The sequence below is a fragment of the Ostrea edulis genome, chromosome 1, assembly GCF_947568905.1.
Source record: "Ostrea edulis chromosome 1, xbOstEdul1.1, whole genome shotgun sequence".
NCBI classification, from domain to species: domain Eukaryota; kingdom Metazoa; phylum Mollusca; class Bivalvia; order Ostreida; family Ostreidae; genus Ostrea; species Ostrea edulis.
This window is the reverse complement of record NC_079164.1, coordinates 90,896,726-90,909,512: the sequence shown is the minus strand read 5'-3', so window position 1 is coordinate 90,909,512 and position 12,787 is coordinate 90,896,726. Positions and strand designations below refer to the sequence as shown.

Sequence of the window (12,787 nt, the reverse complement as noted above, 5' to 3'; positions counted from 1 at the left end):
TATATTTTCGTCTGTTTTTGGAGACTTATGGTATATATTGAATGAGAACCATTCTGGTATCCAAAGGCAACACAAGACCTTCCACCATGTTCAGATGGTTATACATTCTCCATCGTCAACTTCCCATATTTATGTAGCAATATTCCATTATCACCTGTATATGGTGTTTACATTTCTCAACTGATTGGATACGCAAGAGCTTGTTCTTCTTATGGTCAGTTTTTAAACTGAAGCAGGCTACTGACAAATAAGTTGATGGTGCAGGGGTTCCAACAGTCTCGTTTAAAATCAGCATTTCGCAAATTCTATTGTCGTTATAAGATCTAATATGCCAATACAACCTATCATTGGGTCAAATGCTGTCTGACATGTTTCATACCGATTGTTAGGGCGTTCTTGGCACACTGATTTTGACTACGGATAACTCCGTTTACCTAATCAGGATATAGGGCTCACGGCGGGTGTGATCGGTCGACAGGGGATGTTTACTCCTCCTAGGCACCTGATCCCACTTCTGGTATCCAATGGTGACAACAAGACCTGCCATGTTCAGATGTCTATACTTTGAACTTGTGTGCAGTGGGACATTGAAAGATTCACAGGTCTTCGTCTTTTCTATATTCGAATTTTACCGCTGTAAAACTTGTAGAAATCTGCCCAAGTATCGTAGCAAGCTTACTTATAAAACCTTTGGTTCTAGATCAAATGACTAAAGTTAATCAAAATAAGCCGTATAACGGTAGCTCCCACACCACTACAGCCCGTACAGGCTACCATACAAGCGCGAAAGGAATGTTAGATAAGTACAAATAATTGCATATAGGTAACAAATATATATATAAAAAAAATATAAAAAACCGAGAAAGTAAATATTACAATGTCTCGTGGATGTGGGCTAAACATGCTCTGCCTTGTGTGCGTATGAATACAACACTCAATGATATCGTAAACAAATATAGTTCCTTTACGTAACAATGACTTGCGTTCGTATAGACTGTACTTCGCGTTGTGTTTATTTTATTTTATAGTGGCAACTTTGAAACGACACAACTACACTATGATTACCGGTAGAAACTTAAAAATAAACTGAATAATAAATAAAAGTAAGATTTAAAACACTACGTATTACCAGTATGAATGTGACAAATGTACGGAGCGCCAAATAACTTAAACTCAAATATTTGAAGATGTCATCAATTCAATTATTGCTCTCTTTAATTGAATTAATGTGCGCATTAAATCAATTATTGCTCTCATCAAATGAATTAATGCGCGCTTCAATTCAATTATTGCTATCATCAATTTAATTAATGTGCGCATCAATTTAATTAATGGGAGCAATAATTGATTTAATGCGCGCATTAATTCAATTATTTCTCTCTCCAATTCAATTGATGAGAGCATCAATTTAGTAGAAATATTGCTCGCAATAATTAATTTAGAGCTCTGTATACATAATTTGATGATCTCTTTAATTCAATTGAAGATATCTTTAATTATTCACTATGCTTTGTATAAGGAATTAATGCGCGCATCAATTCTTTTAAAGAGAGCAACAATTCAATTAAAGAGATCATCAATTTGGGAATATGTTGAATTGAAGATATCTTTAATTATATAGTTGCTCTCTCTAAAAGAATTGTTGCTCTCTTCAAATGAATTAAAGATATCATTAATTCAATTGAAGAGAGCAATGATTGAATTAATGCGCGCATTAAATCAATTATTGCTTTCATCAAATGAATTAATGCGCGCATCAATTCAATTATTGCTCTCATAAATTGATTTAATGCGCGCATTATATCAATTATTGCTCTCTTCAATTGAATTGTAGCGCGAATCAATTCAATTGTTGATATCATTAATTCATTTGAAGAGATCATTAAAGCCGCATCAATTCAGCTGAAGAATTAATGCTATCATCAATTCAATTAATGCGCGCAATAATTCAGAATTGAAGATATCATTAATTATTTGAAGAGATCTTTAATTCAATTGTTGCGCGCATCAAATGAATTGATGATATCTTCAAATAATTGAAGATATCTTCAATTATTTGAGTTTATGTTAATTTGGCGCTCCATACAAATGCACACTCTTAAAGCCTAGAACCTAGCCTATTTATAAACTATCAAGAAATTTTCCCAACGCAAAGGTAATATCATAATTTTGTAAAATAAAAGGGGCAAAGTTTAATGACAAAACGGACGAACAAGACGTGATTCCAGTGTAGGAAGATTTGATCTTGTTTCTGCGAATTGTGGCCTAGTTCGATCATCAAGCATAGTAGTTGACTTCCGAAACTTCATTGCGCATGCCTAGCTTGCTTCCGGACCTTCAGTAGGCATGTCTGGTTACTAAAGTTCAACCATTCTGTAAGCATACGTTGCTGTGTGTAGACCGGTCATGCGCAGTGAGATCCCCTCCAGTTTCGATCAAAGGTACTTCAAACGTACTTTGGTTCGACTCTAATTACTATTGTTGATGATCGAACTAGGTCTATATAGATAGTAACTTGGACAATAGAAACTGTCATTAAAGTTATTGGCTGAAATATAAAGTGGGCGTAGTAAAATACATTAACGGGTGAATATCGAAATTAAGGGTGGGGGGAGAGGACTGTTTGATATGTAATGTGTATTGTACGATATCTCAAAAGCATTCGACTCAAATAGTGAAATGAACATTACATCCCTTCAAAGTATTCTCCGCGGTTTGAAATACATAATTTCAATCTCTGAATCCATTTCTGAAATGCGTCACGGTACGGTGATTTAGGTAGACCTCTGAGGCACTGACTGATCGCAGAGCCAAGGGCTTGTCAAGAATTGTAACGACGACCAGATAAGAACTGTTTAAGTTTTGGAAAAAGGAAAAAGTCGCATGGCGCTAGATCTGGAGAGTATGGTAGGTGTGGCAAGACAGTAACCTTCTCTGACTTCAAAAATTGTTTCACAAGCTCAGATGTATGTGATGTAGCATTATCATGAAGTAGACGAGCATGCCTAAATCCTGACACAGAGCGTCGTTTATGATAATGTTTCTTGAGCTGTTTTGGTATAACATTTGGGTAATACCGACCTGTAACACCTTTGCCCTTCGGCACAGGAATTTGTACGGTTATACCATCACATGAGAAGAATATGCGATAAAGAACCTTCTTTGTGCTTATGTAAGGTGAAGATAACGAACAGTGATCAATCGGCAACTACAGGCCTTCTACCGTGTTTAGTTAGCCATATTTTGTTTCCAGTTTTTCTTACTGGTTCGAAATGGTGAAACCATGTTTCATCATCAGTAACAATGTTTGCAAATTGTCTTTGATTGAATTTGGGAAACATTTTGAGCAATTGCTTAGCGGTTTATACTCGTATCCGTTTTTGGTCATATGTCAATATATGAGGTATCCATCTGGCAGAAATCTTTCGTACTTTCAAAATACGCTTCAAAATGAAATGCACCCGCGATAGCGATATGCCAACAGCTTTGGCAATATCATGAATCATGTATCTGCCATCAATTTCAATTATTTCCCTGACTTTTGAGACATTTGCCTTGCCATTTACAGTCACAGGTCGGCCAGATTTTGCTGCATCTTTGACGGACTCTGTGCCAGTCAGAAATTTCTTTATCCGCCTACGAACTTTCTCATAAAATACCTTATCAGACCCATAAACTTCCCCCATTTCAGTAAAAACCTGCATTACCGAATGACCGAGTTTTGTGCGAACTTTTATATAAGCTCTAATTTCTTCAATATTCTCAACCCGTTTCCCAACCATTTTTACAACAGTGGTCAACGACTGGCTCTACTGAAATGACTATAAGTTTAAAACTATGTGGAGCTGAAGGCTCGTGTTTATAACGTTGGAAAGGTATTGAATAGAGCTATTCAAAAGTACCATCATCCACGAAATCGTGCAAGGTGTTATCGCGCTTTGGCACAATACACTTTACATATCGAACAGTCCTCGTAAAGTTAAAACGAATCTACCATAGCAGTCTTGACCTAAAAATAGTACATGTTTTAAACTTTGAACAAGATATTGAAAAAGCCTTGCGATTGCTCCAAACTTGTAGAGGAATAATTTAGCTATCGGAACACATATAAATGTGAGACGTGTGAACTATATGATACATGTCACTTCTGAAGGAATAAAGACAGTAATACACAATTCAATGTCATATATTTATAATTGATTCAAGCATATTTATATTAGGAAATTGAACAGTTTACAATACAAAGTGTTCAGTTTTCTGCCATCTTTACGTGGGAATCAGTCCATCTCTAGATCCCACGAACATGAACTTGGACGACATTGAATAAGAATGAACATTACATGACAACACCCAGCATGGGGTTGACGTTCACAAACAGATGGCACACACAGTAGAACCGGTAAAGTGTCAGACATGGTGCCGTGCTCCCGGATATCACCATACTGGTACCGTCACATCTGAGGTCTGACTCCAACGGGCCACCATATCTTGCGTCACGTGGATATACACGGTTGAAGTATAATTCTAAGGTGTTCCTGTAGATGTGGAAAGAACGTGAGAAAAATAGGAGTTCGACTTGGAGAGAATTGAAGGTCATAGAGTTGACATTAGCTTCTTTTCAGAAAGAATAGCAAAATATGACAGTGAAGTGGTTTACATACAGACAATCAAATTTGCACAAAGATAGTACATTCGGTAGCATGAAACATGACTTAAAAGTTTTGGCATACAGTATTTTCAGAATGTGTGTCAAAGACAAAATTTCTTATGATGTTCAATGGGATGGTTTCTTTGAACGAAAAATGATAAAGCAGATTATATTAGCAAATTTATTCATGGTGATTGGGAGATTACTATAGAATTTTTGGAATTTGTAAATTCTATGTTTGGCCCTTTCTACGTTGATATATTTGCTAATTCTAACAATCGTAAACTTGTTAGACAATTCAACATGGAATCAGTGGATTGTTTTACAAAAGGTTGGGTATGTGAAAATGACAGGTTGGTTCCTCCCGTTCATTTGATAGTATCTACCGTAAAACATTTCCTAGAATGCAATCCAATTAAAATAAGTTCCCAGAATACGCTCACAATCGCTTACGCAGAGTATACGGCGCGGATCTAAGAAGTCTGATTTTAATTAGATTGACTAAAATGCAAAGTACACTGATCATACCAAACTGGCCTTTTGTCGGGTTATTTGCCCATGCTGTTCGATCAAGATCTTTTTTTATTATAAGGTTCATGTAAAAGACTTGCTTTTGTTTAGAGACACTCGAGATATATTCATTCACGGTCAGAACAAAAACTGTATATTTGGTTCCATATATTTTGATTCTGGAATACTTGCCGTACGCTTGCCTGCGATCACTTGGTGTATTGCGGATGCCTATGTCCTGGTACTCCCTAGAGAGCGTTATTTAGCAGTTTCATATGTGAGGGATGTATTGCGGAAGACTAATGGTCCTGAAATTTGTGTATCCGAAACTAATTGCACATGGTATTTAATGAACTTCGGATATGTACTTTGTGCTTACCCCCCCCCCCCCCCTCCAACTTTCAAAACTTTGTATCAGTCAAGTCGAAAGCCTACATCAAAGGGGAGGCGAATTTTATCTTTTATGTGGTAACTTTCACAGGGCCCAAGATACCATTTTTAATCATTAGGATTAAAAGAGTTCGGTTATACAAACTGTTTCGTTTCGTTTCGGTGGGTTTCGTTTCGTTTCAGTAGATTTCGTTTCGCACTTTACAGGTACCCTAGAACCTAGAATTGTCAAATGCTGAGATGATATGCTATCCTATCTTCTCCGTACTTTTTTTATTTTTTTTTTATTTTTAGATCTGTCTTTGTTAGAAATAACATACTTTTAAACTAAGATCAGAAAATCGTCCGATTTCTTACATTAATTAACTAGGCTAGATAATGAAAATGACAGGCCTGTTTCCCGATCACAATACAAGCTGTAAATGACGGTAAATAAATTGAAAAATAAATGAACAAATATATAACATATTTGTGATTGAATACATATAATTTAATATCAGAGTGAATCTGAAGCAATAAACCTGTCAAATCAACAGAAAATGTCGATTCATGAATCATTGTCATCCTGTCAGTAATTCCTGCTCGTCATCTCCGATTTGCACTGACGTCGGAGGTCACCAGTTCGGGAAAGAGCGAAAGAGAGGCACTGATCATGAGCACATGTCAGATTTGTAAACAATTTAACATGCCAATTTTATAGAAAATTCACTATCAAAATTTCATTTGAGTGGCACATCATATATAAAGATGGAAACTGACGTGAGTAACAAGAAGTACTATACGTATAAGAAAGTAATAATTGCGCAAATTTATACAAAGATGGAAACTGACGTGAGAAAATATTGCGCAAAATTGCGCAAATATTACTTTCTTATACGTATAGTACTTCTTGTCATTGATGAAACGATGTAATATTTTAAATAAACGGAACGTGTAGTTACTCGCGTTAGTTTCCATCTTTGAATATGATCTCAGTCTCAGCAACCCGATTATGTTCGGCAATCATCGTTGGGACCATGTCTGTGGATATACGGCGCAACGGCGGTTACACTGTATACTCTCAAACAATATTCCCTTGTTTATTTTGCTGATTTTTTTTCCAGATCTTGGGAGTTATATTAGTTATACCGATAGAAGTTCAGAAGTTCATTGATGCGTAATTGGATAGTTGAAAAAATACCGCCAGTTATGTACAGCTTGTATTGGTCTAATTGCATAAGAATTGAACAAAACCTGTGCCACTTCCATCAATTTTTACAATTTTTAGGGAATTTTGTCACTCAGTTCCAATGCACATTGCTTCACGCGGCGTAGGAATACATATACTGTGAGATAGATCTTATGAGTGATCAATCTCTACCCAGAGTTATCGTTCCTTACACTCATATAAGGAACGACAACTCTGGGTAGAGATTGATGATTGATATCCACTAGATAAAAAGGTAAATGTGTGATAAAAGTGTTATATATATTCATTTCTTTACGTTTTACATTTCGTCATTTTTCGTTATTTTCCGTAAATACATTTCGCGGGTTTTTGAGCTCATGCACGAGCGCTTTTGCGCTTAGTATATATACTACTACTGGTCAGTGTTCGGGCAGTGCGAGGTTCGTTTCAAGCAACAAAGGTCGCTTTTGTATTTCTGTGCCTTAGCCTTCCCTCCCACGCAGTCCATTTTCAGTTTTGAATTCATCTGTTTTCATTGTTGATTTTTCAGCGTTGTCGATTTGATGTTTACTTATTTTAAAAAAGCGATCTTGTAACGAACGCAACCAACCTATTCACCTTTTCTGTTTTGTTTTATTATCAAATAGTCAAGAAAATATTTATTTTCGGACGAAGGCACTGAGGGAGAAAATAAGTCTCTGATTCTTATAATTAATTGCCTGTTAACATGTACATGCCTCCCGAGGGCCCTTGATTGGTGAATAAACTATAAACTATTAAACTATAACCGACTATTACTCTGCAGGGGCGGATCCAGGAATTGCGGTTACGGGGGTGGGGGGCACTTTATGAGGCAAGGGGTCTGGAGGCCGCCTTGAGGCCCCCAGTGGGTCCAGGGCTAAGCCCTGGTGGGGATCCAAGGGGCGGAGCTCCCGGAAGCTCCTGGATTTTACCGAATTAATAGGGCTTGAAATATGTCTGCTATTTAGTCATTTGTACTATTTTCTATCATTTTTAATAAGGTGAAATTAATTAAGTGACTAGTCTGGCGCATGCCTGACCCAATTTCCGCTACGCTACATTATGTAGCGTAGCGGAAATTGGGTCAGGCATGCGCCAGACTATAAAGTGACGCAAATTTTAAGGGTTTTTGGAAAAAAAATTAAGTTCTCCCAATAAGGTAATTCAAGGAATCAAAAGATTTTGTCATTTATTTCTCCGGGAGTGGAAGAAATTATTGCTTGTTTTATCGTCTAGTACATTTTTCTAAACAAGATACCACGATTTACCTTTTAAAGGGGGGGGGGGGTTGCGCCCCCTTTAAATCCGCCACTGCTCTGTATTGCCATAAACTACAGATGACTTATTTCACTCTGAAGTCCGTGTTGTTCTGCAGAAATCTTCCTAGAACACAAAATACCATAGACCATACATAGAAAATGAATAGATATTAATTAAGATTATAAACTTTTTTTTTAAAGTTTCCTTTTCCTTAAATGAACAAGATTTAACTCAAAGCTAAATCGAAGAATTGTGCATCGATAGGCAGAACGTTTCCATTGTCTCTTCTAAAAATTGCACATAATCAAAGTTGAAACAACTGCAACATTGCTCTGTACACGATTATAATGGTTATTATCTGACAGCTTTTGAAAGATACGGAAGCCTATAAGGGTCAAATTAATGAAAATTATATGTCGAATAAACGACATAACTATGTCGAATAAACGACTTAATGTGTCGAATAAACGACATAACTTTGTCGAATAAACGACTTAATATGTCGAATAAACGACATAACTATGTCGAATAAACGACATAACTTTGTCGAATAAACGACTTAATATGTCGAATAAACGACATAGCTTTGTCGAATAAACGATATTTTAATAGTTCTACAGTTGAATACACGCATTGTTTCGGAGAGTTACGTCAGGGACATTCCTAGTTCCATGTATCGGAGAGATATCAGGTATTGCATCCAAGCATCAAAACACTATTATTATTATTATTATATATATATATATATATATATATATATATATATATATATATATATATATATATTCATGTTATATTAAAAGTGTAGATATTGCAAAATGCACTGCATGACAAACAATATTTTATAAATCTCGTTTTGCGGTAGCATATCATAGTCTTTTTTACTGATTTACGAATTAATGACATTGACACACAGAGGTGATGGCTAAATAACAAAGGGGAATATAATCATTTGCAAACTGTGTTTAAATGTTTCATCAGTGATTACATTATATATTTCCATAAAAATGCTAAATACCATGACTCGGTTAACCAGTACAGTACGTGTTGCATACTTATTCATGTCACTATGACACCCAAAATAGTTTATGTTTGTATATACGTACATGTATGTATGTATGCATGTGTGTGCATCAGGGGCGGATACGGGGAAACTTTGAAAACGGGTAGTGGAGGAGTTGGGGGGGGGGGGGTAAGAAAGTCATCGACAATTTGCATGGATATGCCTTAAAAGACCATGAATTGTGCGTGAGGATGAAACATTTTGTAATAAACGGAGGTCTGAGTGGGTGTTCCTAAACAAAAAATGTCTGATTTTTTAACGCATTTGGTGGATTCTGATGCATTTTGAGGATAGTAGCAATCGTATCGATTGGAAATGTTTCAATTGACAATTGTTGAAGGAATAAAAACGTCATGATGTCTTTTCGTGATCTGTTCACACTATCACCCTTCATTTATTATCTCTACTTTCAATTTATTAATCCCTTGTTCTGTTAGTGTTCTTTACATTGATAGGTGCACATAGTTCTATGATTCCCCGTTGTTATATCCAAACACTTTTATAGCTGCAGAACTGTAGCTCTCTGAAAAAATATTTTGTCAAAATATTTTTTCAGAGAGCTACAGTTCTGCAGCTAACACTTTTATAGAACGCCGTTTTAACATAAATTCAATTATTTGAAGATATGAAATATTGGAAGATGCATTTAATTAATTAAAGATATCTTTAAATGCTGAAACGTATTTAAAGATATAATAATTCATAGTTGAATTCAAGATGTCTTCAAATAATTGAATTTATGTTACAACGGCGTTTCATATACTTTTCGCACCGAAGTGTGCACACTGGGACTATGTTTTAATTTCATCTTCAAATAACGGCTCTGAACTGAATGTATGAACATCATTGATTTTTCAGGCTGACCTTGATGAATTTTCCAAGTCATGGAATTCACATCACACTAGACCCACCAGAAATCAAAACTGCCCTCATGGACGACCAATGGTGATGTACAACGTTCCATCTCTCTTCAACACAAGCAACTATCTTCAATTAACATCTGAGCAAAAGATTAATGTATGTGCTGAAGAATGTTCGTTTCGCAAAGATGTTACATGTGACGAGCAGATAAGTGAACTATGTTGCATTTACATGGAAGAAAATGGGTGGCAATATCCCGTGGATGTAGGAGAAGGCATAACATCGTACAGAAACTTGCGGAGATCGCTTATGATTGATCTCAATATGGAAGAAATCAACCCCCTCAACTAGTGCAGTGCTAAGTTTCCTTATTTTGATGACTATGATTCGAGTGCATATGATATACTAAAATAAAACAATACTAAAATATGCAATGTAGTTAATGGTTTATTATACTTCCTCGTAACTTTAACAGAAATAAGCTCTATGAGAAGTCTATGATCGGTTATTGTTTACACGAAACATTCGGTCTACATCTCAAAAGTTGAACATGCTTAACTGTAATAATAGAAAAAAACCGGTATTTTGCAGTTTGCAATAATGCAAACAAATACAGAATTTAAGCAGGGCGTAAAGATGTTTTTCACAATTTTTAACAAAACTAAAACATGCATCAAAATACAACACCTTGTGCCTCGAAAATTAAATAAAATTCTGAGCTATAAATCGCATATCGGTCATATACATGATATGAAAAGGTACTGCGACCTTGTGAGATATCGTAGAACTTCCTACGGATGTGTCACATGCAGGGCTAACTTATAGCATTAAACATAGATACAATAACAACCTATACCATGGTCTATGTTTTATACCATAGACTGTTTTTCCTTCAAATCTTTCTACCAGAGTCTACTCTGCTCTGTTTTTTTTTTTTTTTTGGCCAATAGATAATATCAACATACTTTGAATTGAAAAGGAGCATTTATTACAAACGCCAATGTAAGTAAAAACAATATACATGTAGCAGAATTGTCCTATATAAAATATATGTTACACCTGTCACTAGGAAAATGAGAACAACCCAAAAAGGTACATACAATACAATAAGAGCATGTATTAGATATACCCTAATTAATATAGAGCAATCATGAATACAAAACTGTATATACACAATAAAAAACACATGACTAAAAAATTGGCAAAATTGATGGGACTAGCTTGAATCAAAACATGTCACCAACTTGTCACAAACCAGCGGGTTAGAGACAAGTGCCCCATCCAATATTTTATCGTCTTCCATCTTTTGAATCGCATCTGGACCAACTCCTCTCTCCCGTAGAAACGTGTACAAGTCTTAACACATCATGCATGAGATTGTGTGACGTTTCCTTATGTCACTAGTTCAACACATGTATGTCGTTTATTCGACATAATTATGTCGTTTATTCGACATAGTAATGCAGGGCTCACACTGGACCAAAATTTTGTGTCGCAACCTAACGCGCGTGCATCGACTCATACACGTTTACTGTAGATCTATATTTCATGTATATTATTCAAGAGGCATATACAACATATCATATCTCTGATTATTCTTACACAATGTATACAACATAGCTTTGTTTAGCTTTTATCACAAATCACTATAATTATTAGGATATTGTGAAAATCGATTGTATTTCAGCAGATTGCTTTTTAGTCAGTCTGATGACATTGCAGCACTATCATGGTTTTATTTCTAAATATTGTTTTTGGCTAAGTTGACTCAATTCTATTTCATACCAGAAAAAAATAGGAGTATTTCATAGCATATAAACTGGCTATATTAAATAAAGACAAGAAATGAGTTTCTAAATGTTTATTAATCATTTTAGTAGTGTAAATGACATATATTACTCATTAAATTTGCAGTCTAGAAAAAGTCACTGATGACAAAGTTACTGAAAATTAATTACTGTAATATATAACACATGATCATAGTTTCACATCACATTTTCACTGAAGAATCTTGTTTTCATCTTGAAATCCAGAATGACAAAGTGGTCCTTTGGTGAATCTCATCATGTAGAGGAGAAGGGACTTTATGAAGTCTGAAACAAATTTTAAATGGCTTAAGATGATGTGAAGTCAAAAGATGACAGGATAGCAATTTCAGAAGAACCTACTGTTTTGCGTTCCCTCATGGCCATTTTCTAAATAGATCAAACTAAAGACCTAAAGAATAATGCAATTTCCCAACATTCCTCTATTTATACACTGTACTAACGTCAAATGGATTAGAAAATATAGCTGAACATTCTAGTTTACCTTTCTAGATGAAATCGCTTTTGTACTGTGATGAACCGACAAATTAAATTTTATATATTTTTATTAACACGGAAGTATCTTCCATTGACTAGCTTATGTGCACAATCACACGCTTTTTATTCCATCTAGTACAAAACAGGTAGCTCCCCAGTAATGACTCGGGTATCTCTATATTTACGATATGTACTGTAGGCAACTGGCACGCGCAAAGTTCATTTCATTCACACCTACCTGCACATAGAGGATCAACCCTTTGTTTTGTGTAAACTGCTAAATAAACAAGACGCCCCTAAGTCTTATTGTTCCCATGCGACAGGGTATCCACATTTTGCACAGGTAAAACAGCCCTGAGGCTGTTTGGATGCCAACAGCTGAAATTCAAAATTGCGCGCGAATACTAAAATACGAAATGTCCGTGTCGGATTTCCGGAATTTCTGTCGCATTTTTTTCTGAAAAATCGCAAAATGCGACAAATGCGATGGACGAGTCGTTTATTCGACATATTATTTTTTATTAACTTGACCCTTATAGGCTTCCGTAGAAAGAGTACCGTGC

At 35.6% G+C, this 12,787-nt stretch overlaps 1 long non-coding RNA gene across 1 annotated transcript; it reads right to left on the bottom strand.

Moving 5' to 3' along the window:
• Positions 1 to 11,767: 11,767 nt before the first annotated feature.
• LOC125664804 (uncharacterized) lies at positions 11,768 to 12,706 on the bottom strand. Its single transcript, XR_007366073.2, has 2 exons — positions 12,463 to 12,706; positions 11,768 to 12,014 (listed from the first exon to the last, which is right to left on the bottom strand). It is a non-coding gene; the product is annotated as an uncharacterized LOC125664804 (long non-coding RNA).
• Between the last annotated feature and the right edge of the window lie 81 nt (positions 12,707 to 12,787).